At 36.5% G+C, this 17076-nt stretch overlaps 1 protein-coding gene across 5 annotated transcripts in view; it reads right to left on the reverse strand.

The window, feature by feature from the left end:
• Hecw (Hecw ubiquitin protein ligase) overlaps nucleotides 1-17076 on the reverse strand; it is a 204406-nt gene that overhangs the window by 140498 nt on the left and 46832 nt on the right. Inside the window, exon 1 of one of the 5 annotated variants that reach the window (XM_074115241.1) lies at nucleotides 2312-2733. The exons of 3 other annotated variants lie outside the window; for them this stretch is intronic. The gene's annotated coding sequence lies outside the window, so the exon portion shown is untranslated. Of the gene's footprint in view, nucleotides 1-2311; nucleotides 2734-17076 lie in introns of those variants that run through there. One more of the 5 variants, XM_074115244.1, reaches the window with a different exon arrangement.

The raw sequence follows: 17076 nt of genomic DNA on the forward strand, positions 1-17076 counted from the left end.
AAATTTACTCTCCGATTATCACAATTTTATTTTAAAACCTTTCTTTCCGTTTTCTTTGAACCATGGTACTTTTCTTTTTTTATGTTTAATTCTTGTTTTCCCATTTTCCATTTTCTCAAGAGATTTTTGCTAAGGATGAAAAAAGTGTGTACTTACGATGAGACAAAAAAAAAAAAAATCCTCAAAAAATTGGGCATTTCAAAATGTTTATATATCACGCTGTTAAAAAAAAAAATCTACCGAACGGAAGTGAAAATTTTTCTGCATGAATTTTTCTTTTCTTCTTTTTTTTGGGGCGTATGAGAGGGGGCGGCGAATTTTCTCTCACTTCGCATGCTCTTCTCACTGACGCCTTCCCACATGTATGAGTTCTCTAAAACCTCTTTATATTGAATCATTTTCCCCCCTCCCCCCAGGAAGTGGGGTCAATCAAGCTTCGCCCTAAAGTTTAATTTAGTTAGCTTTATAATACTTAAATGGGATTTAATCAAGAAAGAAAAATGCCCAAATTTTTGGGGAAAATTAACACGAGTGAAAGGGCCAATTTTTTTTCTGAAAATAATTTGAAGTTTTTCCTGAGATTTTCCCCAAAAAAAAAAAAATATTGTTAAATTTTCTTTTACGGAAAACTGTGGCAAAAGGTGTACTGGTGAAAATGAGTTTGAATCTTTATTTTTTTTGTATATACAGTGGTACCTCGTTTCTCGACTACAATTCGTTCCGGAAGTGCGGCCGAGAATCGAAACAATTTATCCCATAAGAAATAATGTAAACTATGTAGGATGAAAAAATAATTGCCATTTCAGTCGTGATACATTTATTCTCTGCCGAGCTTTCAACCTAGGGGACTAGGTCCATCTTCAGGGCTAGTTTACTAAGTACTATTTTACAATATTACAGGGTTGGTGTGTCTTCTGTCTTGTCTGTTCATGGACTGAGTGTGGACTGAAATATTACTTTGTAAACTAGCCCTGAAGATGACCTAGTCCCTAGGGGTCGAAAGCTCGGCAGAATAAATGTATCACGACTGCAAACTGGCATTTATTTTTTCATCCAAACTGAAACTATGAATCAATCACCAAAAAGAATGGAACAGTAAACTATGTACGAGTTTATTTCGTTTCTAAGCCCCCAGAAATACGCCAGTTTTACTGGCCTATTTTATGTAAAAACATTTATCTAAACAATAGATTAAATAAGATCTGTCTATGTGTAAATACAAAAAAAAAACAACTCGGCTCATCTCGGGGTGTTCCGAGTTCCAAAAATGTTTGTTCGGATTTCAAGGACAGTATTTTCTCGAATTTCTTGGTCGAATACCACCGATTTGTTCGAAAGTCAAGTCGTTCGAAAATCGAGGTACCACTGTAATTATAATTTTAATTACATAAATAAAAAAGTTTTGGACGATGTTTTTTTTTTTTTTTTATATCTTTTATTTGAAATTTACACCTGCACTCGTGCAGTACAATAAGTAAATATGCTGTGCGTACAATAAAAATGGCGTGGCAATCATGAATGATGATCATCCAGTGATGACCATCATTAGTCTACCAGTTGGTCACGGGGCCAACGGCGCCTCAGCCGTCTTCGTGGGTTGGAGGGACGATGTTAAAACTTTTTTTTTTTTTCAAGAAAAATCTATTCGTTTTATTTTAGTAGCTTCATGCTCATCAGAGGAGGAAGCTCCCGCTGGAGATGAAAGCCTTGGCGGAAGTCGCGTAGCCATCAGCAGCGGCTAAAGTCGACAAAGTCCCAGATTGTCCAGAATTATTGTAGTAATGATTTAGAACAGAAAAGGGGGGACCAAAAAAGAATTGAGGGAATTTTTTTGAAGGGTTTTTTTTTATAATTTTAGTTTTAGTTATGAGAAAGGAAATGATTTACGATCTTTGTGCGTAAAATTGCCGGAAAGGCTTTTTCTTTTGGGTGAGTTAAAGCGATTGGTTGAACTCGCTGTTTTTTTTGGTCTGTAAATTCACATGGTTTTGAAAATAGTGTTTTAGAAATTAGTCTTTTCTATTAAGAGTAGTAGTTTCGAGCGACTTCCTTGCAGTTGGTTTTTAGTTTATTACGTTTGTTTAGTTCTTATTTAATAATAATTAAAGCATTATTGTAGATTCTAAAGCCACAATAGTATATTAAGCTCAATTAAGAGAGCTGAATTATACGCAAATATGATTCAGCGATAGTTGGCTGTAAAAGTCAGAAATAGAGAATTTAAAAAAAAACATACTTTTACTCGACTATTATATCGATTTTAAATTTTAAAAAATCGATAAATTAATATTTAAAAAAATAAATTGAATACCTGAACTCAATTAAATGATACTGGCGCAAAGAATCTGAACCAAAAGTTAGGAATGGAGAGGTAATACGATCGATCCAATATACACGAGATGGGCTACCTAGTTCACTGTGAGGCACACGTCTAGGAGGGAAACTGTTTTTAAAGGACAGCTGTACTGGGACACGCAATAGCACAGTTAAAGCAGAAGACTGACGTAGTTGGTTCCCACTTCCTCTGATATTGGTTCACATTGGCGGCGGTGGAGGGGGCGTAGAGAGAGGGGAGGACAAAACGGGGTGAGAGGGGGTAGCTGCTGCTGCTGCTACCTGTACGCGCGCGCACACACATATATCCCATTCACAAAAACTCCCTTCCATTCATAAAATAGTCTCCATCCCTACCACCATGCTAAAGAGTAATTCACGACGACAACGACAAAGAGGTGAGCCGAAAGCACATGGACTGGCTAACACACTACAACAAGCAGCGACGACTCCCCCTCCACGTTCAAAGAGAGAGAGAGAGACAGCGTGATAGAGGTCAATTCACTAAACTCGTGCTATTACCATACCTGTCTCACTCTAACCAAACACCTTTCTCTTTCTGCACAGCGATGGGAGGAGGGAGGAGCTTTATTTTATTTTTTTTTTTAAAGAAATCAATAACTTAATTTAAAATGACTAATAATTTTTACTAAGTTCAAAATCTGGTACAAAAAATACTCGCTATGAATTTCCCTGATCATCCTTGGAAAGTCCACACAAACTACCAGAAAAGTCTGGACCGTTACCTAGTCTGGGAAGATGTTCCTAAAGTACGTAGAAAACTCCTAAATATTTTTTGGGGAGGCGGGAGAGTCTATTTTTAGGTGCGTCTGCGGTTTTAGGGCTTTACGGAGAATGAATGCTTAGGTCCACAACAGGTACATTGGTATCCAGGATTACCTGGCGAAACTCTCTATCTCTCCCTCTACCAAGAACTTTTCTGGAGAATTTGGTAACTTTTAATTATTGATTTTTATTTTTTAGGGAGCAATCTGGATCTGGAGAGCATTTTAAGCTTAGAGGGTAGATAGTTCTAGAAAAGAGAGATACGTATCTCTAACTGCCGACAACTGAGGTTATCCTGGAAAGCCAGGTTGGTTACAATGAATTGCCTGGCTCGTTGGTCTAGCGCAGGGGTCGGCAACCTATTTTAAGTAGATAGCCATTTCTCCTTAAATAAGTTTAATAAATCTTACCAAGAGCCGCAAGGATGGTAGTGTAAATAACTCTGTAGATCATTTGTATTCGCAAATTATTATTTTATGATATTCAATAACATTTAAATGTTTTATATATTTATTTTCACATATTGCAAAGTGAATAAACAAATAAATAATAACTTAACGAATGAAAAGGCGGCAGTCTTACAATATATATCAAGTACTTTATTTTAATATTGTATAATCCTATTCAATTTCGAACCTGTCACATTTAAGATTATGTTTGAAAAAAAAACCTTTAATAAATGAAATTTTCATTTGTTTCAATAAAATTAAAATATACAACGTATTTTGGGCAGGCTGAAGAGCCACCCTTTTTTGGATAAAAGAGCCGCATGCGGCCAACCCCTGGCCTAGCGGTATGATTCTCACGATATCTTTGGTACTTTGAGGCCAAAGGAGGAGATTGTAGCGCAGAAGGAACTGGTAGGGAAAATCCTCAACCTTTTTTTAGTAGGGAAGGTTTCATCTATTAGACTTAAAGGGGAAGGCACAATAAGCCTCTTGGGGCTGAGGTGCCGTGGGGCCTTGGGTCCCGGTCCCGCTTTTAAAATCTAATCTACCATAAATTGGAAGGGATTAGATTGGAAGTGCTGGCTAGTAGCTTTCTGGAGGAGTATTCCTAAGAATATTTAGAAAGGAAAAGGTGAAAGCAAGGTATCAGCTGACTCCAGGGAGTGGTTATCCCTAATATCCAACCCCCAATTCCCCTCAAACTTCCCTAAAGCACCAGGATGAGAAAGTGGGACGGCTGCAGGGTCTAACCCTATCCTAGTGGAAGCACAATGAATCTAATTTATTTTCCGCGAAGAATACGATATTTTCACTCAAAAGCTCTGAAATTATTTCCGGTGATAGATAGATAGATAGATAGATTAAACTAAGGCGGCCTCAAGGCCTACGCCACTGCGACCCCTTTGGATCTATTGTGGCTCCCCTCACTCTAAAGAGCTCCCTCTCCAGACCTGTCCTTTTTGTTCAGACTCTTAATGCTGGAGAGCGGCTCTTGGGTAAACCTCTAACAGGCCTTGGTTTTTCCTCCCACCGAGAAGTAACATCCTTAGCCATGCGAGCTCCTCGCACTGACACGGTGATAACATAATTTCCTAAAATGAATATAATATATTGGTTTTAGTGACCTTAAAAAATATTTAGTTGATTTAAGGGGATGACACAATCACATATTTCACACTCCCCCCCTCGTCGACAAAGTCGATGAAATAAAGAGGGGATGTGTGGAGACGACACTCTAGCCAGACCCAGGCTCCACCCTACCTAGTTTAGCCTAGGTGTAGTGATTGGAAGCTGTGGGTCTGCTGCACGTGTCATCTCAGCTTGTGTAGTATATGGAGGAAAGAGGAAGGAACCTTGATAGTGGGCGCTAATGATCGTAGAAGTTGACGCGCCGGAAACAAAAAAAAAATTATATTAAGGATTCAAATTGGCGTAGAAGAATCGGTCCAGAAATAAGAACAACAACTCCGTCCTTTTTTTTTGCCAACGTTTCCCACAAATATATTGGCCTTCTTCCAAGGCCTGGATATTACAAAATATTGTTTGTATTGAGTAGTATATAAAAGAGCATTCTGGCGCATGACGTCATCAACGTCGGATGAACTTTTTTTTTATTTTTAAAATATTAGAAACGATCGTACCCCTTCCTGTTACTAAATCTACGAGAAACTAAACAGGTAGCAATTTTAAAATACTGTAAATTATTAACCTCAATTAGATTGATGGTCTAATTCGCATAATTTATCGAATCATTCATTAAAAAACTATCAAAATGAATAAATAAAAAATATATTCAAAAAAAAGAAAAAAGATAAGGAAATGAACAACTGAGTTAGAAAGGCCAAAGACCTGTAACCAAGATTTTGTTCCACATCCTCGCGTATTTCTTCACGACCACAAGAACGTTGGTCCAGGAACTTGCCCACTGACACGGACAGCGGTTAATTGGTTCACCAAAATGAATGAACAAAACACAAAAAACTACGTTCAAGTTTCCAGTCTAATGAAAATTGTATTTCCCCCCTCCGCCCTTTCAAGTTTAATGGGAACTGGAGCTGAATGAGGTTGTGGTTGGCCCAGTTTGTGGGGGTGGGGAGTGGCTTAAATTAATCATCCTGCAAATTTCATCAATGAACTCTTATCATTTTTGAGGGCATCAATTTTTTTCTACTCCCCAAAAGTATTGCGAACGTAAAAATTTCCAATTTCTTAATTTACACTCGAAATAATATCCGTTTTTGGAATCCCCCCCCCAAATTCAAAAGTGAGAAAAAGTGATTTTTTTTTTTTTAGAAAATGGTGAGTGACGAAGATATCTGAAAAACTAAAGATCTTAGGAAGCAGAAAGTTTATATTTAGATTGGGGCCCCCACCACCAGGGCTCTGCAAATATCGGTGATTGCCTTGTTTCCGGTTTTTATTTTTTACTTCCTATTACTCAACCAATAAAAGAAAAAGTATTTAGTGATTTTTTTTTTATATATATTTTCAGTTTTCCCAGAAAGTATCCATCAGGAGGTCCCTTGAGCGGTTGGTTAGATAGAAGCTAGAACCGCAATGCTAATATGTATTGTTCTACTGGGTTCGATTCCCGGGCTAGACGCCTTGGATTTTATTTCATGGTTAATATGAGAAATTTATAGTAGTTAGGCGATTATAGATAGGCTAGACCCGCAAAGCTAAGAAGTATTGTTGGTTTAGTGGGTTCGATTACCCCGGTCTGCTTCTTGGATTTTATTTAATGGTTAATATGAGGAATTTATAGTAAAGTATGTTAGGTTAGGTTATAGGCTAGACCCGCTAAGCTAAGATGTATTGTTGGTTTAGTGGGTTCGATTCCCCTGGTCTAGGCCTTGGATTTTATTTAATAGTTAATATGAGGAATTTATAGTAAAGTATGTTAGGCGGTTATAGGCTAGACCCGCAAAGCTAAGATGTATTGTTGGTTTAGTGGGTTCGAATCCCCTGCTCTAGGGCCTTGCATTTTATTTAATGATTAATATGAGAAATTTACAGTAAAGTATGTTAGGCGGTTATAGACTAGAGCCGCAAAGCTAAGATGTATTGTTGGTTTAGTGGGTTCGAATCCCCTGCTCTAGGGCCTTGCATTTTATTTAATGGATTAATAAAAGAAATTTATAGTAAAGTATGTTAGGCGGTTATAGACTAGACCCGCAATGCTAAGATATATTGTTGGTTTAGTGGGTTCGAATCCCCTGCTCTAGGGCCTTGCATTTTATTTAATGATTAATATGAGAAATTTACAGTAAAGTATGTTAGGCGGTTATAGACTAGAGCCGCAAAGCTAAGATGTATTGTTGGTTTAGTGGGTTCGAATCCCCTGCTCTAGGGCCTTGCATTTTATTTAATGATTAATATGAGAAATTTACAGTAAAGTATGTTAGGCGGTTATAGACTAGAGCCGCAAAGCTAAGATGTATTGTTGGTTTAGTGGGTTCGAATCCCCTGCTCTAGGGCCTTGCATTTTATTTAATAGATTAATAAAAGAAATTTATAGTAAAGTATGTTAGGCGGTTATAGACTAGACCCGCAATGCTAAGATATATTGTTGGTTTAGTGGGTTCGAATCCCCTGCTCTAGGGCCTTGCATTTTATTTAATGATTAATTTGAGAAATTTACAGTAAAGTATGTTAGGCGGTTATAGACTAGGGCCGCAAAGCTAAGATGTATTGTTGGTTTAGTGGGTTCGATTCCCCTGGTCTAGGCCTTGGATTTTATTTAATAGTTAATATGAGGAATTTACAGTAAAGTATGTTAGGCGGTTATAGACTAGAGCCGCAAAGCTAAGATGTATTGTTGGTTTAGTGGGTTCGATTACCCAGGTCTAGAACTTGTGCATTTTATTTAATGGTTAATATGAGAAATTTATAGTAAAGTATGTTAGGAGGTTATAGACTAGAGCCGCAAAGCTAAGATGTATTGTTGGTTTAGTGGGTTCGAATCCCCTGCTCTAGGGCCTTGCATTTTATTTAATGATTAATATGAGAAATTTACAGTAAAGTATGTTAGGCGGTTATAGACTAGAGCCGCAAAGCTAAGATGTATTGTTGGTTTAGTGGGTTCGAATCCCCTGCTCTAGGGCGTTGCATTTTATTTAATGGATTAATAAAAGAAATTTATAGTAAAGTATGTTAGGCGGTTATAGACTAGACCCGCAATGCTAAGATATATTGTTGGTTTAGTGGGTTCGAATCCCCTGCTCTAGGGCCTTGCATTTTATTTAATGATTAATATGAGAAATTTACAGTAAAGTATGTTAGGCGGTTATAGACTAGAGCCGCAAAGCTAAGATGTATTGTTGGTTTAGTGGGTTCGAATCCCCTGCTCTAGGGCCTTGCATTTTATTTAATGATTAATATGAGAAATTTACAGTAAAGTATGTTAGGCGGTTATAGACTAGACCCGCAAAGCTAAGATGTATTGTTGGTTTAGTGGGTTCGAATCCCCTGCTCTAGGGCCTTGCATTTTATTTAATGATTAATATGAGAAATTTACAGTAAAGTATGTTAGGCGGTTATAGACTAGAGCCGCAAAGCTAAGATGTATTGTTGGTTTAGTGGGTTCGAATCCCCTGCTCTAGGGCCTTGCATTTTATTTAATGGATTAATAAAAGAAATTTATAGTAAAGTATGTTAGGCGGTTATAGACTAGACCCGCAATGCTAAGATATATTGTTGGTTTAGTGGGTTCGAATCCCCTGCTCTAGGGCCTTGCATTTTATTTAATGATTAATATGAGAAATTTACAGTAAAGTATGTTAGGCGGTTATAGACTAGAGCCGCAAAGCTAAGATGTATTGTTGGTTTAGTGGGTTCGAATCCCCTGCTCTTGGGCCTTGCATTTTATTTAATGATTAATATGAGAAATTTACAGTAAAGTATGTTAGGCGGTTATAGACTAGAGCCGCAAAGCTAAGATGTATTGTTGGTTTAGTGGGTTCGAATCCCCTGCTCTAGGGCCTTGCATTTTATTTAATGGATTAATAAAAGAAATTTATAGTAAAGTATGTTAGGCGGTTATAGACTAGACCCGCAATGCTAAGATATATTGTTGGTTTAGTGGGTTCGAATCCCCTGCTCTAGGGCCTTGCATTTTATTTAATGATTAATATGAGAAATTTACAGTAAAGTATGTTAGGCGGTTATAGACTAGAGCCGCAAAGCTAAGATGTATTGTTGGTTTAGTGGGTTCGATTCCCCTGGTCTAGGCCTTGGATTTTATTTAATAGTTAATATGAGGAATTTACAGTAAAGTATGTTAGGCGGTTATAGACTAGAGCCGCAAAGCTAAGATGTATTGTTGGTTTAGTGGGTTCGATTACCCAGGTCTAGAACTTGTGCATTTTATTTAATGGTTAATATGAGAAATTTACAGTAAAGTATGTTTGGCGGTTATAGACTAGACCCGCAAAGCTATGATGTATTGTTGGTTTAGTGGGTTCGATTACCCAGGTCTAGAACTTGTGCATTTTATTTAATGGTTAATATGAGAAATTTATAGTAAAGTATGTTAGGAGGTTATAGACTAGAGCCGCAAAGCTAAGATGTATTGTTGGTTTAGTGGGTTCGAATCCCCTGCTCTAGGGCCTTGCATTTTATTTAATGATTAATATGAGAAATTTACAGTAAAGTATGTTAGGCGGTTATAGACTAGAGCCGCAAAGCTAAGATGTATTGTTGGTTTAGTGGGTTCGAATCCCCTGCTCTAGGGCCTTATATTTTATTTAATGGATTAATAAAAGAAATTTATAGTAAAGTATGTTAGGCGGTTATAGACTAGACCCGCAATGCTAAGATATATTGTTGGTTTAGTGGGTTCGAATCCCCTGCTCTAGGGCCTTGCATTTTATTTAATGATTAATATGAGAAATTTACAGTAAAGTATGTTAGGCGGTTATAGACTTGAGCCGCAAAGCTAAGATGTATTGTTGGATTAGTGGGTTCGAAACCCCAGGTCTAGGCCTTGGATTTTATTTAATGGTTAATATGAGAAATTTATAGTAAAGTATGTTTGGCGGTTATAGACTAGACCCGCAATGCTAAGATGTATTGTTGGTTTAGTGGGTTCGAATCCCCTGCTCTAGAGCCTTGCATTTTATTTAATGATTAATATGAGAAATTTACAGTAAAGTATGCTAGGCGGTTATAGACTGGAGCCGCAAAGCTAAGATGTATTGTTGGTTTAGTGGGTTCGAATCCCCTGCTCTAGGGCCTTGCATTTTATTTAATGGATTAATAAAAGAAATTTATAGTAAAGTATGTTAGGCGGTTATAGACTAGACCCGCAATGCTAAGATATATTGTTGGTTTAGTGGGTTCGAATCCCCTGCTCTAGGGCCTTGCATTTTATTTAATGATTAATATGAGAAATTTACAGTAAAGTATGTTAGGCGGTTATAGACTAGAGCCGCAAAGCTAAGATGTATTGTTGGTTTAGTGGGTTCGATTCCCCTGGTCTAGGCCTTGGATTTTATTTAATAGTTAATATGAGGAATTTACAGTAAAGTATGTTAGGCGGTTATAGACTAGACCCGCAAAGCTAAGATGTATTGTTGGTTTAGTGGGTTCGATTACCCAGGACTAGAACTTGTGCATTTTATTTAATGGTTAATATGAGGAATTTATAGTAAAGGATGTTTGCTAGTCGCCTCCGTGCACAGCTAATTTGGTAGTTAGACGTAAAGCCCGCCTGAAGAAATAGGCAGTTACTTTACTTTAAGTGGTTTTTACAAAATGTTTACAAGATTTGCGAGGTAAGATGGATAAAATCAGCGTTTTTTACGAAAAAAAAAACTCGATCACTAACATGCTACGCATGCGCAATACCTCGTCCCCCCCCCCGTTACACAAAGGCCAGAGAAAAATAAGAACTTACGTAACTAGAGAAAGATTGATTTGAAACGGAGATATTGTAAGTGATTTAAAGCGGTTCCCCCACCCGCCTTTCTAAGAAAAATACTAAGAAAAATAGTTCTGTTTAAGATCGACCCAAATTGTTTAGTTATACTATATCTGTCTAAAAATAGTCTTAAAAAAAAAAAAAAAAAAAAATATGTATATCCGTGAGAGTGAAGGAGATTAGATACAAAGTCTAGTATTATTGACTACCTCACAATGACACGTGTTCACTTTAAAATAGCCTCGAGGGAGGTTTCAAGACAATAAATAAAGATGCCCTATTTGTAAAGGAAGGGCTACTATTAAGCACTTTATTCATCTTTTACAATCTTGTAATACAAACCTCCTTTCACAAAACTATGCGCAACCGGTAAATCGTCATTAATCAAAACGGAAGAAACTACACACCACCACATGGTGCTAGAAAAACAAAGTTTATATTTCTGTAGCTCTTTTTTCCTTTTTATACAGCTCGTACATCCTACCTTTTAGTGTAAACCGGATATGAATGAATTAATTTTCAGTATAATTAAATTAATGAATTGGTTGAAGAGTTTCACATGTTCTACTTTTACAGATAAGGTTTTATTTATTTATTTTTATTTTTTTTTTTTAAATTAATATGGGAACTGATTGGCGACCTTGTCCCATTTCGGGATAAAATTTATGGCTGGTTTTATATGGATGATTATTAAACATGTATATTTTTGTTTCATCGTGATGATTTCTTAATTTCATCACATTCCCCTAGCAACGGTGCGCTTCACCAAAAACTGGGTTTTTGTGGCAATGTATAGTGTGTCGCACAAATAATGCATACTTTATGCAAAATGTAAAAAAATATTTAAATGCAATTATATAAATCATACTATTTCCGGCAAGCTTTACGTCGACAACTAGGTGTCATGGATGAAGGCGGGGTTAGCAAACATACTTTACTAGAATTTTCGAATCTTTTTATTATTTATTTATTTAACGTTTATCAAACATCCTGAGATCATTACAGTGTTCTCTTGTTACAGAAAAAGAAGCTCCTATCTAGAAAGAGAAAAGGCAATGTCCTGGAATTTCTTTAGTGCTGCACGAGAAACGAGACAAATCTCGGTACCGAGACCGAGACCGAGACGAGACTTGAGCAACCGAGACCGAGACCGAGATCGAGACATTATATATATCTCGTCGAGAAATCTCGGTCTCGTCTTGGCTTTTCAAATATTAATTTTTAGAGACCTGCGACTCACTGACTGGGAAAACACACACTGCCCCCACTCCAACTGGGGCCGCTCCCTTGGCTTTTATACAGCGGAACGTTATAGGCTTCGGTCACTAAACTCCCAGAACAATCTAGCCCTTTAACTGATTTTCTACATTACTCATTCTCTTAATTGTTTGCATTTTTGTATTTGTAATATCCAGGCCCTGAAGAAGGCAATATATTTGTCGAAATGTTGGCGAAAAAGACGAGTTCTTGTTTTTATTTGACCGATTCCTCGCCAAAACTAAATCCTTAATTTAGTAATTTACGGTCACGAAACCAATATATTCAAAAAAATAAATAAAATAAAAATAATCGGCCATCTATCCCTACTGTTGGTATGGCCATCTATCCCTACTGTTGGTATGGCCATGTGTCCCGAATGCTAGAGCGAGATAGCCAACATGATAAACATAACTCAACGCGTACTTTTTGACAGTTTTAGAAGTTAGGATTCATTAATGTATACTGTACTTGCCTAATATGTAAAAAACGACACTAACATTTCGACATACATTCGCTGCAGCACGCAATATGCAACTATCATAAAATGTTTTGTTGAGACGATAATGTTTTTATTCTCTGAGTTAATTAATAACGCTTTGACGCAGTCCAAATTAAACTCACTTTAGTCAAACATGAAGGTTCATCACTGGAGAGGTCACACAGCGCCGTCGGACGACATTTCGGTTAAATTTCGGCTGTTGGCCGTCTCTCCCGATTGGCCATCTCACCCGACTTTACCCTATAGAAAAAGAGAAAAAAAAAATTGTCAAAGTTGGGTGTTTTTCAACGTTACGCTTTTTCGGTGCAGTTTTTGACGATCAACCCTTACACAACTGTCCTGCCGGAAACAGTTTTAATAATAACAATTTTTGAAAATATTATTAATAACAAACGATTTTTTTATTCATTTTGATTGGCTCAGATATTGGGTTCATTTTTTGTTCATTTTTAATATAAACAAAATTTCAAAAAAAACGAGATATCTCGACGAGACCGAGACGAAACCGTGACCGAGACCGAGACTAGACCGACCGAGACCGAGACCGAGACCGAGACGAGCACTTGTCATACGAGACCGAGGCGAGATCTACATAAAGTCTCGCCTCGTCTCGGTCTCGTGCAGCACTACATTTCTTGTACAGGAAATTCCAGTGCGCTAAAAACTCCTTAATCTCTTTCCTAAATTTCTCATATTAACCATTAAATAAAATCCAAGGCCTAGACCGGGGAAATCGAACCCACTAAACCAACAATACATCTTAGCTTTGCGGGTCTAGCCTATAACCGCCCAACATACTTTACTACAAATTTCTCATATTAAACATTAAATAAAATGCAACGCCTAGACCGGGGGAATTGAACCCACTAAACCAACAATACATCTTAGCTTTGCGGGTCTAGTCTATAACCACCTAACATACTTTACTATAAATTTCTTTTATTAACCTTTAAATAAAATACAAGACCTAGACCGGGGGAATTGAACCCACTAAACCAACAATACATCTTAGCATTGCGGGTCTAGCCTATAACCGCCTAACATCCTTTACTGCAAATTTCTCATATTAACCATTAAATAAAATCCAAGGCCTAGACCGGGGAAATCGAACCCACTAAACCAACAATACATCTTAGCTTTGCGGGTCTAGCCTATAACCGCCCAACATACTTTACTACAAATTTCTCATATTAAACATTAAATAAAATGCAACGCCTAGACCGGGGGAATTGAACCCACTAAACCAACAATACATCTTAGCTTTGCGGGTCTAGTCTATAACCACCTAACATACTTTACTATAAATTTCTTTTATTAACCTTTAAATAAAATACAAGACCTAGACCGGGGGAATCGAACCCACTAAACCAACAATACATCTTAGCATTGCGGGTCTAGCATATAACCGCCTAACATACTTTACTATAAATTTCTTTTATTAACCTTTAAATAAAATACAAGACCTAGACCGGGGAATTGAACCCACTAAACCAACAATACATCTTAGCATTGCGGGTCTAGCCTATAACCGCCTAACATCCTTTACTGCAAATTTCTCATATTAAACATTAAACAAAATGCAACGCTTAGGCGAGGCAATCGAAACCACTAACTAACAATACATCTTAGCATTGTGGGTCTCGCCTTTATCCGCTAGGCTACCGTGGCGCCTTATATAGAAATAAATATACTATATAGGTTAACATTATTTTCCTAGCATATCTGTTAATTTGTAACTTGTTAATTCGTAATCCATTTGAAGAGACCAATTTTATGCTTAACTGTTACTGAAGCCGAAAAATTTAACTGATATACGTAACTATTTCACGTTAAGATTAAAGCTTCACAAATGCTTCTCCCTTACTTAAACCAGGGAATCCCCCAGAGAACTCTCTTCCAAACCTGGATGTCGGAGAAATCAAAGGAGTAAAAAAAAAAAAAACATCCAGGCAGGGGTAGTGCTCATCCAGCATCTGGTAATTCATCCAGGGATCTGTCTGAATGTTCCTAGATTAATGGCGACGCAGTCTGCTGAGAGGTGCATTGCAGTTTTACTCCATTTCCCCTACCACAAAAAATAACTTCCTCTCAGTACCTTTGTGAGGAATTCCTGTCAAATTTCTACGGATGGCTCTCCAAAAAAAAAGGAACCAAACTCCCCAGGGAAGTTCTAGGAGGAGAAGGGAGCAGGAAGTTCCGGTAGAATATCCCTGGAGGCCCCCGTGTGACCCTTCTCCGCAAAGAAATAAAAGGTTTCGAATTTAATTACATAGATAGATGAACATAATGGAGTCGTTTTCGTAATTCTGTAAAGTCTTACATCCGGTTAACCGAGTTCCTTCCTATTTTAAATCCTAGCTTACTTACTTATATAAAATTAGGCAAAAACTTGGGCAAAAACAAAATCTAAAGGCCGGCTGATTTTTCTCCAAAACTTATGACGATGATGGCAATGTGACGTAATAAAAAATATGAACATTAAATGCTTTTTCCGTTTTTGAGTTCAAAAAAAATACGGAAAAAAAATTCTATACAATTAATTACAGCATTTCCACTATGAAGACGTAACAGGAAATAAATATCATGAAGATAAATCGCTTAGAAGACAGATTCATCTCTGTGGCGGCAACCTTTCTCTGTAGCGAATCTAAACATAACGGATACGATGAGTAAAGACAGTGTAACAGAATTAGCTCTAAATGAAATTACCGTTTGTAAGTAGTTTAAAGCGGAAGAAGAAAAAACTAAACCTGAAGCCGAGACATAGATCTTGTGAAAAGTACCTCTCTCATAACGGAAGTAATTTTCTTTTCGGTTTACCCACTGGTACGTGCAGGACCGCTTTGAAGGTCATTGTTCCATATTTTTGGAAAGAGAAGGGAGAGAGAATGAGATCGTGCAGATTTTCAATTTTCAGGTCCCCTGAGAGGGAAAAAGAGATTTTTTTACTAAACTATACGTAAATATCGTTATTAAAAATCGATAAATTTGCAGGAAGTTAATATTCTTTAAATTTTTCTTTAAAAATTTTCCAGCGAAATTCGAATGGCACTTCTGGGAAAGAGTAGGATAGGCTTCCCTCTAAAAAAAATAACAAATCTCACAGAAACAGAGAGAGAAAACGGCAGAATGAGCGAGGAAGAGAGCAATAGAGAAACTTGCAAAAACAGATTTGTAAAAAACACTACTTTTTCGTACTTAAAACATCAAAATCGCCATTTCCGATTGCAATTACTTCCTGTTCTAATAGAATGAGGGAAATTAAAAATTAAACATTCAAATTACACTACTTTTTCGTCTTTAAAGCATCAAAATGGCCATTTCCGATTGCAATTACTTCCTGTTTTAATAGAATGAGGGAAATTAAAAATTAAACATTCAAATTACACTACTTTTTTCGTACTTAAAACATAAAAATGGCCATTTCCGATTGCAATTACTTCCTGTTTATAATAGAATGAGGGAAATTAAAAATTAAACATTCAAATTACACTACTTTTTTCGTACTTAAAACATCAAAATCGCCATTTCCGATTGCAATTACTTCCTGTTTATAATAGAATGAGGGAAATTAAAAATTAAACATTCAAATTACACTACTTTTTCGTCTTTAAAGCATCAAAATGGCCATTTCCGATTGCAATTACTTCCTGTTTATAACAGAATGAGGAAAATTAAAAATTAAACATTCAAATTACACTACTTTTTCGTCTTTAAAGCATCAAAATGGCCATTTCCGATTGCAATTACTTCCTGTTTTAATAGAATGAGGGAAATTAAAAATTAAACATTCAAATTACACTACTTTTTTCGTACTTAAAACATCAAAATCGCCATTTCCGATTGCAATTACTTCCTGTTTATAATAGAATGAGGGAAATTAAAAATTAAACATTCAAATTACACTACTTTTTCGTCTTTAAAGCATCAAAATGGCCATTTCCGATTGCAATTACTTCCTGTTTTAATAGAATGAGGGAAATTAAAAATTAAACATTCAAATTACACTACTTTTTTCGTACTTAAAACATCAAAATGACCATTTCCGATTGCAATTACTTCCTGTTTTAATAGAATGAGGGAAATTAAAAATTAAACATTCAAATTGATAAAAGAGAAAATTACAATAGAACGGAAATAGAGCATGAAAAAGTCATGTAATGGTACACAGCTGATTAAAAAAAAAAAAGAAGAGGTTTTTGCTATATTACAGTAACAGCTGATAAAAATAAGGTTAAATAAAATAAATATTCCATGAATAGAAGGCAGTGCACTGAGCAAGCGTAGTGAAGGTTGGTAACAATAAGCGGAAATGTCAGTGAACTGCAAAGAGATGCATTCATTCCAAGAAGAAAACGCTTTTAAGCGTTACGAAACGAACAAATAGATATCTACGCTGGGAATAATGTGGTAATGAACGTCAGCATCAAAATGAGATACTAGTTATATTCATTCGACAATATGGCAAAAAACTTATAAAATTAGCTCACTTTGATTGAATATCTAAAATTAACTTCCACCAGCACATGATTTTAAAACCACTTTTAGAACCGGAAGTGAGTAATGATTAAATTAGCAACACAAGTTTCCGCTCACCGGATGTACAGATGTCTAGAGGAGTAGCTCTAGGGGATCTAGACAAGCCAGGGGAGGGTGCAGTTTACTAACTTCCTCTCCAAATAGTGAGAGTTTTTAGCCACTTCCCGCTATATTCCTTCCGGACAAAATGCTATTTTTGATTCAAACCAATAAAAGAGAGGGTTTCAAGACGCAGTAATTTCTAGTATCTTTCTAAAAGTAGGAAAATTAGTGAAGCTAAGTTAAAGAAG

Source organism: Rhodnius prolixus, unplaced genomic scaffold (assembly GCF_049639745.1).
Source record: "Rhodnius prolixus isolate KJV_2025 unplaced genomic scaffold, Rpr scaffold_7, whole genome shotgun sequence".
Lineage (NCBI taxonomy): Eukaryota > Metazoa > Arthropoda > Insecta > Hemiptera > Reduviidae > Rhodnius > Rhodnius prolixus.